The sequence below is a fragment of the Gopherus evgoodei genome, chromosome 10, assembly GCF_007399415.2.
Source record: "Gopherus evgoodei ecotype Sinaloan lineage chromosome 10, rGopEvg1_v1.p, whole genome shotgun sequence".
Taxonomy (NCBI): Eukaryota; Metazoa; Chordata; order Testudines; family Testudinidae; genus Gopherus; species Gopherus evgoodei.
This window is the reverse complement of record NC_044331.1, coordinates 15,709,209-15,724,624: the sequence shown is the minus strand read 5'-3', so window position 1 is coordinate 15,724,624 and position 15,416 is coordinate 15,709,209. Positions and strand designations below refer to the sequence as shown.

Below are 15,416 nucleotides of genomic sequence, written 5' to 3'. Positions count from 1 at the left end.
GCAGGGGAGGGGGGTTAGTACTGTAAAAAGCTGCCGGGGCTGAGCCGGCCTCTGGTTCTCACAGTCTGAGTCCCAGGCTGGATTCTCTTCACGTCCCAGTCTGCTCACCCATTGCAGCTATTCAGCTCTTAATTGAACGTTAATGGCAGCTGCGGGTGAGGTCATCGGAGCCGGCTTTTCTCACACATTTTTCATGCAAATCCGCTAAACTCTAAACAAATTTGAATAAAACCCCCTTTGTGCTGGCCCTATATGGGCCGCGCCGCGTGGTTTTTTTGGTTTTTTTGTTTTTCCATGGGCCAGTCGTGCCTGTCTCAGCAAAGCTCGGCCAACTTTATTTGGGGAGCCGGAGCATGTCAGCGCGGACTGTTGCGTATCATCTTTTTTTCCCAGGAGAAAAGGGATGTCTGGAGCCGGCTGCAAACGGCCCTTCGCGATGAGCCGCGCAACGGGGGGTGAGGGGAGGGGGATTTGGCTATAAATAGTGGAAGGGGTTTGAATCGCTGCCATGGGCCTCGTTAGGATCCCTCAGAGGAAGCCAGGCAGCGAGCAGGAAACACGTCCAACAGCGGCGGAGTTTGTTTGGCAGCTGGGTGAGGGGAGGCGCGGGGCTGTCAGGGGTCGTTTGGTGGTGTCGCTTGACGCCCCGTAGCCTAAACTCCACGAGGGCAAAGCCGGCCGGCCCCACCCTCCCCGGCCCTCCCGGCCAAACGCCGGCCAGGTTCCCGAAGCCCCCGCGAGCCGGCTCCAGGCTTTCCCGCGGGACTGAAATAGTGGAGACTATTCACTGGGGCTCGCCCTGACTTCCCCTGTCCCCGGGGCACCCCGCGCCCGTCTCCTGCTGGGGCCACGCCGGGTCTCCGCTGGCCCCATCCCGGGGCTGAAACACCTCCGGGGCCGGATCCCGCAGCCATGCCCGGAACGGGGGTGTGCCCCTGCCTGCCCTAGCAGGGCGAGTAGGCCTGTAGCAGGGAAGAGACCAGTTCTGTTTATGGCACAGCCCTCCCCAGAGAGGGGGCCCCAGCGTGAGTTGGCAGCGGGCACTGATGTTAAAGGCACTGGGGGGGCAGGGCATTACCCCCCATTTCCGCTGCCCAAGAGCAGGGGGACGGGCAGGTTTGCCTGAGCCAAGGCTGCAGGCCGTGGTCTTTGCTTCGAGCCCTCTTCACGCAGCCAGGGGAGCTGCCCAGGTGAGATGCTCGCTTCTGGCCGCTCTCGTTCACCCCTGTTGAGTTCGGGACAAACCGACCAAGTGGCAGCGCTGGGCAGCCCCGCAGACCTGGAGAAAGGCTGGGTGAAAAGCAAGGCAGATGCAGCCATGTACCAAGGGGGGAACTCCCGCCCCTAGGCCCCCATGGGACAGCTCCCATGTGGCCACATTTTCATCGCTTCCTTGAGCGGCCTCTGACCGCTACCTTCCCCCCCGCCGTGTCCAGTGCCAAGGACCCCGGCTAGGCGCTGCAATCCAGCAGCAGAGGCCTTCGGAGATGGCGCAGGCCCCTGAACAATCCGGCTTTCCAAGGGGCAGCGTTGCCACCAAAGGGCTCGATTCGGGGCTGGCGATTCCCAGATCCCCAAGCGCACTTGGGGGCGGCTCCCCCCTGCCCTGTAAAGCCACTGAAGGCAGGTCGCGGGGTGGGGGAGGCAGGTGAGTTAGCACGCCCGACCCTCCCTGCTGCAGACGGGCCTCGTCTGTTTTTGGCCTGGTTTTTGCTTCAGAAGCTGGACTCAGGTCCCACCCGGGCACACAAAGGCACGTGACTGCAGGGCGCCTCCCGTCCCTCCCCCCTGAGGAAGGCCAGGAGCGAACAACAAGAGGTTAAAAATATAGAGAACCCGTGTTAGCTAGAAATCACCTTCTTCATGTAATGGGGGGGGGGGGAAGGAGCCCCGGGGAGGCAGATCAGCAGCCCTCCCACCCCCCAGTTCCTCTTTTACGCGCTGCTCGAGGGGCTGCTGGGCTGGCACAGAACAATCTCAGGCGTGTTTTCCAGGGTCGGCTCCTCCGCCAGGCCCCAGCACAACGCATCTCAGATTAGCCTGTCTTCAACCCCCGCCTCCAACCCAGCCTTGAACTTGGCCTTGGTGCGCCCTGCGCCTCTTCGGCGTGTGCTGGAGGGAGTCATCGCGGGTGTGGGCCCGATGCTTTGGGTTTAGGGTTTCACCTGGGAAATCTGCCACCTCCGGCAGGACGGAGAGCACCTGCCTGAAATCGGCCCCATGGGGGAAACCCGCCGCTGTAAGGCAAGAGGACTTCGAATCATTGTAATGACATTCGTTATAGTCTTTCCTGGGAACTGTTTGCACCGGGTTTAACAGCTGTTTTCCAGCCACCTAGAACAGGTCCAGAGCGAACCCTGATCATTTAGCAGCCAGGAATTCATTCGTTCTTGGGGACGGGGTTCCTTTTGTGTGGAGGATCGTGCAGAACATGGAGGGGGGGGGGCCTAGATTCTGATAGTACATTCACTGCGTTTCTGTGGCCGGATTTATTTGGGGGGGGGCAACCCCCGCCCGTTATATTCCTCCCGTTGCTAGACTGGATGAAAACACACAAATCACCTTGACAAGTGAATTGTTTATTTTAACCATCGCTTTGTTTAAACAAGTGGTGGGGGAAGCGAATGTGTCTTTTACAAGAACAAAGACACCTGAAACACATCAGCAGGGATCTACACAACCACAGGTGGGCATGTTTGCACCTAAGAATAAGTTTGCGTTGAAGAATCAGTATCTATTAAAAAACAAACAAAAAGAGGGATGAAATAGGCTAGGGGGGCAGGCACCCATCCCTCAAGCCTTAGTGAAAATACTGCCCCACATATACAGTTTATTCTGTAATGACTGGGAATCTTGCAACTATAGACAACACCGTTTTTACAAACACACAGAAGGTACAGTTGTCTCGGGCATTAATAGGGTGCGTTCTCAGTGCAGTAAAGCAGGCCAAACTTTTCCACATGGAGTCCAGTGGTGCTTTCTCAGTACTTTGCAGCCTACCCTCAGACATGCAATAGATTTGTTTTTTCCAGTCGAGGCATTTGCTTTCCGGTCTCTCCCCAGCGAGGCTGGGCAGTTTGAACAGGAGAGTGAGGAGGACTGTGATATCCAGGGGTTACAGAGCAGCAAAGGTGACCACAAAAGATTCACCAGAGATGCATTCATTGTACAGCTGACAGCAAGTTAAAGTTTTCTGCTGCTCCACACACCTCACCCTCTTCAACTGCAATCCCGAAAGCCCTCGAGGGCCAGTGTCCAAGCAGCCTCTTCTCTGGGCCATTTGTAAAATAGTTGCCTGGTACATTGATCGATGAGTAGTTGTATGTGATGCGAAAAGTCCTCGGCGGGTTTCAGCTGTGGTGAAGTTTAACAAAGAAACCGAAGGTGCCCAACCACTTGCCAGTCGCCAGTCACAGGAATCTACAACACAGCAAACAACCCCCCAAACATTATTTCCCACACCAATAAAATCATCACACCTAAAATCACACCAGCAAGGAAGTAAGCCACCTGCGTCTGGAGCTTCAGCCATGGATGGAGCCAATGCCAAAGCACAGTGATTGTTTCACTGAAACACTCTCCGTGCCAAGGAACAACACCCACTCCCCCCAAATGTTTGCCATGGCCAGAGTTTACACGTTCAGCCCAGTTCCGCTGCTTCGAGCCTTTTGCTTTATAGGGTGAGTGACAAGGCCCCTGTGCTACTGAAATTCTGGGCTCCCCTCAGGCCCTGTGGCTGGCTCTTTCTCGCTGTTACTTTCTTGGTGAATCTCCCCACCTCTCTCTGCGAGGGGCTGAGGAGCTGTGAGTTCAGAGGTCCTGCATGTGGCCAGTCAGTGGGAGGGGTCACTGTGTGGCCTTCCTCCTAAGGCTTTGGGGCATGGGATTACTCTGGGTGTCAGAGCCTCTAAAGAACTAGCCCTCTGATGTTTTAATCTTCATGTTAACTTTCCCTGGTCTCTAAGCCCTTGTCTTTGGCAGGCCCTTCTGTAAAATGATATAGAACTATTTAGGCTGGATCAAAAGCCATTATGGTCAGGAAAAAGGTAATTTGAGCTATTTTCCCTGTTCTTTCTTATCCGTCTCAGTACTTCTTTCCCCTTGTTTTCTCCTGGTGGTTATTTTCTGCCAGTCACAAGCCTCTAGCTACTGGGACTACCTGCAAATCCAGTTCCTTTCCTTTGTCAATTTCTCTTGCTAGGCCACATCCACTGGTGATATAACCTGTGGTTGTAAACCCAGGTTAGGAGCAGAGCTGGGTCAATAATTAACAAAGAACTATCATTCAGCTAGTTTCAGCTCACTTCTTCACCAGCTCACAATTTCTTAAAATACTCAGAATTACCCACAAACTAATTTTTGTGAATAATTCTTGCTATATGTCTCTTTTGTGAGTTACCGGAGAGAATTTGGTCTTCGACTGGACACCTAGAGAACATTTTTGTTCCTTGATTGGATGAGCGAGTGTAATTGTTTGATTGAATCATGTGAACACCCAACATTTATGAAGCCAGAGTCTGATTTCCAGGGACCTTCACTTGAAAATCACTCTGTCCAGGAACATCCCCTGCTCCTAAACACCTTTGCTAGAATATTCATTATGAACCAGATGGAAAGCTCATTGGCATCAATGGAAAGACTCCTCTTCACTTTAATGGGGTTTGGGTCAGGCCCAAATTCATTCTACATTAAAACCTGAAGGCTGATGGAAAGTCTTCGGTACTGGCCTACCTCTGCTCAGAGGTAGAGTGGTAATAAAACAAGTGTGAGCAATGCAGCATAACTCACACCCATCTGACATGCAGATCCCCCTGAAGTCACTGGGCAGAACCTGTTTACTCCGTTCTGCACTGGGCCCACTGTCTCTCACTCCAAGCAGTCCAAACGGGCTTGATTCAGAGCCCACTGAAATCAATGGGTGTCTTCTCACTGACTGCAAAGGACTATGGATGGGGTCCTAGGTGCTCAGTTCAGCTGGTGATCCCTGATCCCCTTCCCTGCTCCTCCCAGTGGGCATCTGTTTATGGACATGGCTCCACGTTGATTTAAGTTTGGATTTTGCTCCATTTCCCATCTAGTTACATTAAGCTCTTACTAAGCAGAGCAAGCAGCTTCGTTTACTCTCCCACCTGTTTAAAATTTCATGCTTGCTGCGCACCCAGGGCAGCTGGGGATTGCCACTGAAACTGAACAACTCACTAAAGAGGTCATTTTCAAAAGAGAAAAAAAAAGGGGGGGGGGTGGAGTCTACACCTTAGTGGTCAGCTGGGAAGAATTTAGGCAGCCCAGCCAGAAGATTCCAATCTTCACCTTAGGTGGAGGCACCACTCTGCTCCCCCTCCAACCAAAGCAGGTGGGAGCAAACACAGGACTGATGTTCCATGCTCCTTTGCTCCTCCACCCTGGCTGTCTGTCTCAGTCTGCTGCAGCCTGTGGGGCTCATCTATTGTGCAAATAGAGGAGGCACTTACTGGTAGGGGATAGAAACCCACTCCTGAAAGCTGCAATGCCATCTGCTGCTATCCGCCATCCTGAGTAATGTGAACCTTTGTGCATCTAATACATGTGTGTGTGGGTGGGGAGATTGGACAGACTCCTCTGATTTCAACCCCCATCTCTTCCAAGGGGCTTTAGAAAAGCTGAGGTCTACTGCAAATACTCTGTCCCTGCACATTGTTCAGTGCCATGAACCTTTGGCTATCTGTATCAAGAAAACACGCGAAAAAGGAACTGCATAGTACATTTCCAGTACAGGCCTGGGACTCTTACTAACCGGTGTTGGGAAACAAAAAAACTCACTAGGGACCTGATCCCAAGCCAGTCAGGTTTTTCCACTCGCTTCAGTGGGTTTTGGATCAGGCAGTAGGTGAGGGTTGAAAAATAGCTTTGTTTTTCCATAAAAATTCGCAATTACTGTTCCACTCCCTGTGTTAGCCTGGGCCTGTGGGAGACAGCCAGGGACCTGCTTCTGTTACTTTCTATTGTTATAAATCAGCTGAATGTTCTGCTAACGTTTGTGGTTCTTTACAAAAAGAAAAGCACCTTCTCCATTGATGAGGCCCCTGCAGAAGCAGCATTGCTGGTAACATTGCCGGGCACAAACCCCGAACTAACAACAAATAAAATGCAGGGCTTACCTATCTAATCAGATTTTTTTTCCTTTGCCAATTTCCTATTCATGCCCTTTGGAAGGATGGACTCTGCCCCTCCCCTTCGCCTCACCCCATTGCCCAATTCATAGACTCATAGGGAGAAACTTTCTGGACAATTTAATCTCGCTGGGGTGTTACTTAGCAAAGCCCTTTTCACTGTCAATTTTTTTTCACTCTACTTCCCCTGCCCCTTATTTTCCTTCCAACCTCGATTGAATTTTGAAAGCCCCTGATATCTTTCTTTTTGTACAAACACATGCTGCTTATGCAAATAAGAGTCTTTCATACTGGCTCCCTGGCTCTAGCCCTCCAACTTGAATGTGACCAAAAGCTGTGTTCTCCCCTGCTAACTCCTTAGCACAATTACACCGCCATTCTGCTCCAGGGGCCTGGGGAGGGAGAAACCATTTTAAACTAATAACACGTGCTGTTTGCCTTGGATAATTACAAGGGAGCTTCAGCTTCTAAGAGCTATGAAATATTCCATTCAATGGGGTAAGAAGGGAGGCTGCGAGTGTTATGGCTACACAGCTTGTTTTATCTTGTGCACTAGAGGTGTGTGTGTGTGTGTGTGTGTGTGTGTGTGTGTGTGTGTGTGTGTGTGTGTGTGTATGTGTGTGTGTGTGTGTGTGTGTAAAAAAAGACATTCTCTGGCTTGCTAACTTGTCCTGTGTTCATGTGCCTAGGCGATCATTTATATTTTATAAGAAGGAACTTTTCTGCACTTTGGGCTGTTTGAGACACAGAAATGCAGTTGACATTTTCTTATCTTATCTTAAATGACAATTTCCTGCAAATATCAAGATAATAAGACTATCTGCGATCACACACACACACACACACACACACACACACACACACACACACACACACGTTGGGGAAGAAGAACCCAGCAAGCGACCCAACCAGCAAACACCAAGTGATCCAGCCAGTCTGACTGGGCCCCTGGTTTGAATAGACATCCTGCAGTCATTGTTCCTCTCCCTGCCTGGTCTCCTGGGGAAGTCTATGCAGAGGCGAGGAGGCGGAGGGGCGCTTTCACCAAAGGCACCCAGGAATGTGTCAAAAGAGGGATAGAAAAAAGAAGAAGAAGGGAGACAGAGAGTGGGAACGTCAAGGACCCCCTGACTAATGAATAGCAAGTTTGCCCTTGAACCTCACTGGGCTTTGCCATTCCCAGGCTTCAAACAAGGGCTGAGGCATGCCTGAGCCCAGCTGCGGGGGGACTGGGCTATGGTTCATCTCAGACACTTTGACAGCCAGGCCTTTTCCCTGCATAGCTCAGACTTGCCTAACTGCTCCCCTGGCAACAGCTCAGTGCAGGAACGTAGGCAGAGGCCCTGTCTGCTGCATACAGAAGCAACGAAGAGGAGGGGAGCTGGCTTGCAGAAATTAGCTGGAGACTGTGTTAACCCATCACACGCTGGGCACCCTTCATCATAAACCCAAGTGTCCTCCCTCTCGATATGAGAGATATTTATTTCCGCCACATGAGAGCTGAGTGGCTGAACGTTATTGGAATGGTGGCTGTTCTTTATTGGAATCAGGGCTGCCAGTCTAGCAGGGTAGTAGGAAAGGAAGAAGATGGGTCAGCTGATGATAGGAGACCATGGCATTAACCCACACCTGGGGGGAGAAGGATTGTCCCTGCCGCTTAATGGCTTGGTGCTAGCTAAAGTCACATTAGGTATTTGGGTGTCAAGTGGATCAGTCTAAAGTTGAAGCTTCTCACATCATTGTAGCCAGAATTCTACAAAGCAGCCAGTGGCCACTCTCCCCTTAACTAGTGATGTATGGACTGTAGAGATGATAAATGTTAGCATGTGCTGCTCCAGCAGCCAGACTACTTAAGTCAAAATGACACTTGGCAGTCTGGATCTGGTCACCTGTGGAGGCCACCCCATCATATTAGAGACAGGAGCAGCTGAGGCCTGCTTCCTGCCGCGCAGACTAGATGATCCCTCAGATTCCTGGCCAAGCTCTTGGTTGGACAAAATGTGGGTGCCTGCCTCTGCCCTTACCCTAATTCGGATGCACAGCTGATACTCAGCTCTGGCATCTGCCACGTGGCACTGAGAGAGGGAGTTCTTTCACCAGCAGAAAGGAAGAGTCAAGCTGGGTAAGAGATGTTTTGACTTGCCAAGGCCATAAATTCAGGAAAAGAGACTTAGATCAAAGAAAGGGAAAGTGGAAATGTTAGCCTCAGGGATCCTAACTCAATCTCAGTCCATTCATGGCGAGCGCAGGCATTGCAAGCAGTGGCAAATGTCCAAAATAGAACCTCAATAACCACCCTCGTAATGATCCCATTCAGGCCACTGGTAAGTCAATGACACGGGGGAAAAGGCTTGGTAATGTTCTATATTTTATAGACTGTCTTTCCTATGCAGACCCTGAGAGCAATGCTTTGCAGAGTTAGTTACAGAGACTGATACAGGCAGAAAGGGTGAAGCTTTGTACGGGGAGGAGACAAAAGGAAGAGGATGCTGAAAATGGAAAATTATGCAAATAAGTATCAATCAGCGTAGTCCCAGTGAGTGAGGTGGGAGGAGACAGCAAAGGGAGGGAAGGAAAAGGCAGTGATGAGGAAGGTGAGTGTGGGTGTGTGTCACAGAGAGGAGGGATGCAAGCAGGCCAAACACAATGGGATTCCAGTCTTAGCTGCAGCCTCTAGGCACTACTCAGATATTAATAGTAAAGAAAGAGAAAGTTGTAAGATGAAAGGATTCAAACTTTAGCACTCAGGTGAATTAGATCCATGGCTTCTCCCCTCAGTGACTCTCATTACTGCTTCTTCAGTTTGCTTAGGCAGGGTGTCCCTCTCCTGCATCCAGGTGAACATCTCCATCTGATCCTGCTTTGCAGCCCTGCTTAGCATTTCCTATATAACCCCACTGCTGAAGTCATGTTTGCCTATGGCTAGCATGAGAATGCATTCTTTCCTCTCAGATTAGCTGATTGTTAACTCCATGGTTGACGAAGATGCTTTTCCTGAGGCTAACCTGAAAACCACGCTCAAGTTTCATTTAGCACAGTATGCAGGATCTCAGAACAAAAGTAGGCTCGTGAGAGCATATCACACCCAGGCTAAACTCTGGAGGTTGGCCAACCCCTAGCTGAAATTCCAGGTGATGGCGACTATCTACAAAGCCCTAAATGACTTAGGGACCAGCTACTTTAAAGTCCAGCTCTTCCTGTCTGACCTGCAGCATCCGTGCTGGTCCAGAACATTTAACCCACCTGCCCCAAGGCTGAACCTCAAGGGAGATGGGTGAGGCCTTTCTTGGGAGAAGGTCCTTCGGTCTGAAATTTATTTCCACTAGAAATAATTCAGAGCCTGCGCCGGGCTCCATTAGAAAGCATTGCAAGAGGCAGCTATTTGTCCAGGGTTTTTGTGATTTGTGACAGAATCTGCAGCACCAGCGTATTGACTATTTCTCCCCCAGTTCTGCGGTGTGTTTGAAGGGAAGGATGGTCTCAGGGCTAAGATGCTGAAGTGGGATTCAGGATGCGTGCCCACTTCTCAGCTTTCCTACAGACTGTTTGTGTGATCTTTGTGCCTCAGTCCCTTTTCTATGAAATGGGGACAGTGGCACTTTCTTACTTCACAGGGAACGCAGATCCTATGGTGATAAGGGTCAGATAAACATACATGTTTTTGTCAAGGTTTTAATCAATGAAAAATGGACTCACATTCCATGGAGAAGGGGGCCTTATAATAAATGTTCGTAATAACAATAACTAGTCTTCTGAATGGTCTCAAAGTCCCTTCAATATAAATGGTACATCAGCCTTCCCTAGTCCATCAGTATGGCTTTGGTCCACAGCCATCCTACCTTGGGCTATCACTTCAAACTGAGCAGAATCAGTACGTGTCTGAGACCAAAGTAAAACTCAGGGTGCTGCAGGGATAGGCAGGGTTGACTGTGCAGGTGTTCCAGCTGAGTCAGAACTGCCTTGATGACCAAGTACAGTGTGGGGTGCTAGGCTGGCTTTCTGCAATGGATCATGAAGGCTCTTGTCACTTGTGGTGATTAAGTGGGTGTTAATCCCAGTGTGCTGGCCCCATTCCAGTCTGGGAAATTACATTCTAACCACTTAAATTCCATCCTGTCCCTTCAACTGGAGATGTCAGTTTTCACTTTTCATCCTGAAAAGCTGCTGTGTCATGCTGCTGGTGGAGAATGGCTGCTGCTTCCACTCCAGAGCTGGCTGCTTTTCAACAATGGGTGATCAACCCTCCATGCTGAAATGTGTGGAGCCCTTTATGCCTATACATGCAGAGTTATTTTCCAAGAGGTTTTGAATACATCTTCTATAAGCTCTTCATATCTTTGCCTCTTCCTTCAAAATCTTGGGTGGATCCTAACTGAACCTGCTCTTTCTTCTGCTGTGATCCTGATTCCTTCAGAGTGTCTTCTTCCTCCACTGAAAATCTTGCATCAGTTCCTGGCCTGAGGACTCTATGCACCTCCTGAAACTGAGCTAACCATTTCATTGATTGGGCATTGCCTTCCTCTTCACCTCTGAAAATCTTCCCTTCACCCTTTCTAGGAAAACATTCACCAATTTCTTGTTTATGTATCAATCAATAATACGTATTGGTTATCTTCCATGCTCATTCAACTTTCCCTTTCAGATCCCTTCACTGTCTTATGAATTGGACCTCATCTATAGCTCTGCCTGTCTCCTGAATTCCCTCTGCCAGTCATCCATTTATCTTTGTAAGAATTCGAGTGTTCAGTGCTCATTGCTGGATGGCCTTCAGGACCCTCACTGGAGAGAGAATGGTTCATCTTTGTCCTCTTTGTCCTTTCACTCAGTTGTTTTAATCAACTCAAATTCACCCAGTCCTCTCTGCAGACTTCCAAAATACCCTGGCCTGAAATGCAGCATCTTTATTTCATTCTTATTTGGTGTCATCCAAGTCCCAAATACAAACATTGTTCTAGTTGCCATCCCTGAGCTGCTCCCCCTGTCTGTGCCTTGGGTGAACGTCCTCTCGGCACTCTCCAAACAGAAGCAGCTCAGTTATCCTTCAAGCTCCCTCTTCTGTATGTCAAGTCAGGAAACCATCCTCTACCAGGTCACCAAATGGATCACTCCGTTAACCCCTTTCCCTCATTTTCCTGTCTTTACTTTAACCCAGAAAGGTGAGAAAAGCTTTCCATACAGTTAGATTCTCACAGTCATTGCTTCAGATGCTCATTCTGATCAGGCATGGCAGAGAAAACAACCATCTATGCACTGACTTTTAGTGACAATTTCAAACCATGAGCTTCCTGTCTCACCAGTTAATTCCACCAGAGTCTCCTTCCTCCAGTAAGGTGTACAATAAAATCCTTTGCACTGATGTAATGACTTGGATATGAGAAATTTAAGGCACTTTACAAAGGGCAGGTTTATGTCATACTTGGAGAAACTGAGGCACAGAGTGCTGCAAGGGATTGGCCCAAGGTCACAGGTTGGCGCAAAGGGGCCCCATGCTCGTCAACTTAATAAAGTTGCAGCCACTTACATTAGTGCTGAATTTGACCCAGTGAATTAGTGGAAGAGGTGAGACTAGAATGCAGCTGTTCTAACTCCTAGTCCCTTGGTCTAACTAGGGGGACTCACTGACTTCCTCTTCACGTTAATTTACCACACAAACTCCTGCTACATGCCCTGAAATTAATAGGAACAACTTGGAGGGAGACATTTTCATCTTTTGCTTGCAACTCAAACTTTAACACTTTCTCTAGGAGCTCACACCAGTTTAAGAGATTTATACGAACAGACAGTGATTTCTACCCATTCCCCCACCGGACACGTTCGTACACAGAGAGTCTTAAATCCACACAAATGTATGAATACACACACTGATGTGTAACTACGTAGGCAACTATATGTACATGACCATTACACACATGCACAAATGCAAATACAAACATGGCGGCTATGTCTGCATTCTCTTTCTCATGGATGCGGGATTGCACAAGTCTCCAGAGAAATACGTCATTGTCCCCTGTTTCATTTTGTGGCTCAGTTCCTTCAGAACATGTAACGTGGCTAGATCAGCCTTAATTGTAGATCAATAGTAGAGTTTAATGTTTTGCAAGGCACTTGCCCTTTGGCTAGGCTTCAAATCTTTGTTCCAAACTCGGCACAGGCAATCTAAATTTGGGAGGGATAGAAGCTTAGCGCAGCAATTTGGCTGCCCTAGCAGCTAAAGAATGGGTAACATTTCACAGAAGGGGGACCATAGACCAATTTGAAAAAAATTGGGCTTTTTAGTAACCTTTGATTAATTCTTAGTGGCTGTAAACAGATATGTCATGCTCCTTTCCCCTCTCTGCACCTCTTCCCTCCCTTCTATTCCCAGTTCTTTACTTCTTGCTTTTTTATCTTTTTTTCCATTCTCCAATCATTTTTTGTTAAAGAAAATCAATAATATTATATTTATATGTTCTTTACATATAAAGAACATGCAACATGGCAGCTGCACTGAATCCAAAACTTTTGTTCAATATTTCAGAGTCACTAGGAGAAAATGTGGTCCTGTGTCCACCTTATTGTTCCTCATGCAATACACTGGAGCAAGGCTACACATTTGGGGCCACAATCTCACCAAAGCACTGCAGTGTGCCATAGGCATGAAAAAGAGGGCTCAGGCAAGCAATTTACCAATTTAGCTAGCAAGCTAGAAGCACCCTAGGGTGCAGTGGGGAAGACAGCTCTTTCATCCATATAAGTACTGGTTGCATGACACTCCATAAACATGCAAAGGCAGTGTGGGTAATAGTTAAGAGCTTGCTTTTCAGAATTATGCACTTGCAACTCCTTACCTAATTTGCTTATTTAGTCCCCAGGATTATATGCACCAACTGGATACTGGTCCATGCAAATAACATATGTGCCCAAACATAGTAGTTGCATGCAAAAATCAAGCATACAATTGCACACACAAACATGCACATGCAGTTGCAAGTACACAGTTTGAAAACAGCTCCTAGGAGTCGCTACTGGTGGACGCCAGTTGAGCTGTTCCTATAGATCATTGGGCAAAACCGTCATGGGGGAACACACATTCCAATTCTCCCACCTCTTCCCTGGACATCTGATACATGACTTGCCTCCGATGCACAGGAGGTTGATTTAAGGATGCACAACAGCCTTGACAGCCTGCGGTGTGGAGGAAAGGAAATGTCACTGGATCACCATGCAGGGAAACCAGGGCATCTCTACAAGCAGCCTCAGCTGAGGGACCTGCTGAGTTTTCACTGCAAATTCCCATCAGATAAAACTAGAGATAGGCCAGAAGTAGATCCCTGAATCCAACCTTCTTTGAATTTTGGCTGGGTTCAGGTTCAACCTGCCAGACTGGAAACTGCCCAACAATTTTCATCCCAGGTTGGGTCCCAAACTGGGAAGGGCTATTTCTCATTTCAGTGAGGATACAGCCAGAATTTCATGAGAACCACTAACAAGGTAGCAGCTATCAAAGCTGCCTCCTAGTCCCGATCTGATCTGAACCCAAACTCCAATCCCTGTCTTCACCCTAATCCTGATCCATTCACCTTCTCCTTGGCCCATCTCTCTCAAAACACCCCTACCATAAACCCAAACAAAAGCAAAGGAATCCCGATCGCAGAGATAAACCTTTCAAGTAAAGGCCTTTCTGTGTGGCAGGCTGACTTTGTGGGAGAAGATCTTCTATGACCACCCCCACGTATTTAATGGAAGTGCTATGTCCCCCAGCTACATAAGACTCCACCATGCTATTGGATTATCCATCCTATATAAATACTAAGCATTACTACATTTCCTCTGTGACTCCCTAGCCTCACTTGCCCCACTTCCAGCAACCCATTCTCTGGACAGGGATGTGGCTCCTTTCGAAGCCAGTCAAAGCTGCCCTAAGCACTGGAGGGTGATGTGCTTCCTCTCCCACGGGGGCTGACTGTGCTGCTCCTTGCCTAGGGAGCAAGCTTGCTACTTGAACTTGCCCCACAAGAGTGCCTAGAACATTTGATTGGGAACTGGTTCCGCAGAGGCCAGTCATCTAGTTGTCCCAACACAATGACCCATGGGCGGGAGAGTGCAGAGCAAGTGCACAAAGCCTGGAAATAGAAATCTACCAACCCCAATTTTGTAGCTACACAATCTTATTTCTAATGCACCACCAGTACTAATGATAGTGCACCAGATGCCATCATTCTGGCCATGCCAGGAATCTGTCTGGTAACTCGGCAGCTCACATGGTCACTCTAACATTTGATCTGTCTCACTCCTAATAATGCCACATGACTGGTTGCGGCCAAGGCTCTATAATTATTAAACAGCATCAACCTGGCATCACTACCAGTCAGAGGAGAGAATTCAAGATTCCAGGGCCCAATCTGGAGTGAGTGACCAGTGCTGGGGCAGAATCAGGGCCTCTTCAGAATCAGCTGATGAAGAAAAATCTTTTTTGGATTTGTATTTCGGAGTCCGCGCCGAGTCTTTAGTCCAGTTCTGGACACTTCAAATTAAAAAACATTCCTGCTGGCGTTACCAGAGACTAGCATGGCCTTGGCCCACAGTAACCAAGTGTTTCCCATGTGGATGGGAGAGCTGAGGTAAGCTGGGTAATTGTTTGGCCACCCTTGAGAAGTCAGGTAGAGAGAGCACCTATCACTGTGCCTGCAGCCTTTTCTCATCATTAGTGTGCTAGGTGCTGTGCAAACATAAACGAAGGCATGGCCCTGGCCTCTCCTTGCCCCTTTCCATGCTCAGTGAGTTGTACATCATACCCACAATCTATTGGGTGAGACCTGGGGGTGCAGTACCCCCAGGAGAGGGCAGGTCATTTTCAATTATTCTGTTGGAAGGCGGAAACTTTGGCATCAGCTCATTAGCTCTTTGCTCAGCCACGCACTGTGCTGCCCTAGCACTGCACTCAGAGTGAAATCCTCCTACACAGAAGTCAACAGCAAAACTGCCCCCTGACTTCAGTGGGACCAAGACTTCAACCTCAATGTTATAAATCAGGGACAAAGTAGAAACATTTCCAGCAGGAGCATGACATAGAAGCTTGTTTGTTCAGGGATGTCACCGGTTTCCTTGGGTATGGGAAAGGGGCATTCTTTGAAAGGGAAAACATGTGCCTAAATTCCCCAGCTGATCTCTCCAGCACAGCTCTCCCCAGTGCACCCCCTGGCCTGGGACATAGAGGTTAGCATAGCATCAGGGACACATATTTTTTTTTGGGAGTCTCCGGTGAAATTATTGGCATCACTTCAGTGC

General features: G+C 48.7%; 1 long non-coding RNA gene across 1 annotated transcript in view; it reads right to left on the bottom strand.

Annotated features, from left to right (window-relative positions):
• Window positions 1–2,578: 2,578 nt before the first annotated feature.
• LOC115659053 overlaps window positions 2,579–15,416 on the bottom strand; it is a 53,350-nt gene continuing 40,512 nt past the window's right edge. Inside the window, exon 4 of the long non-coding RNA XR_004002429.1 lies at window positions 2,579–3,420. This is a non-coding gene — a long non-coding RNA (uncharacterized LOC115659053). The remainder of the gene's footprint in view (window positions 3,421–15,416) is intronic.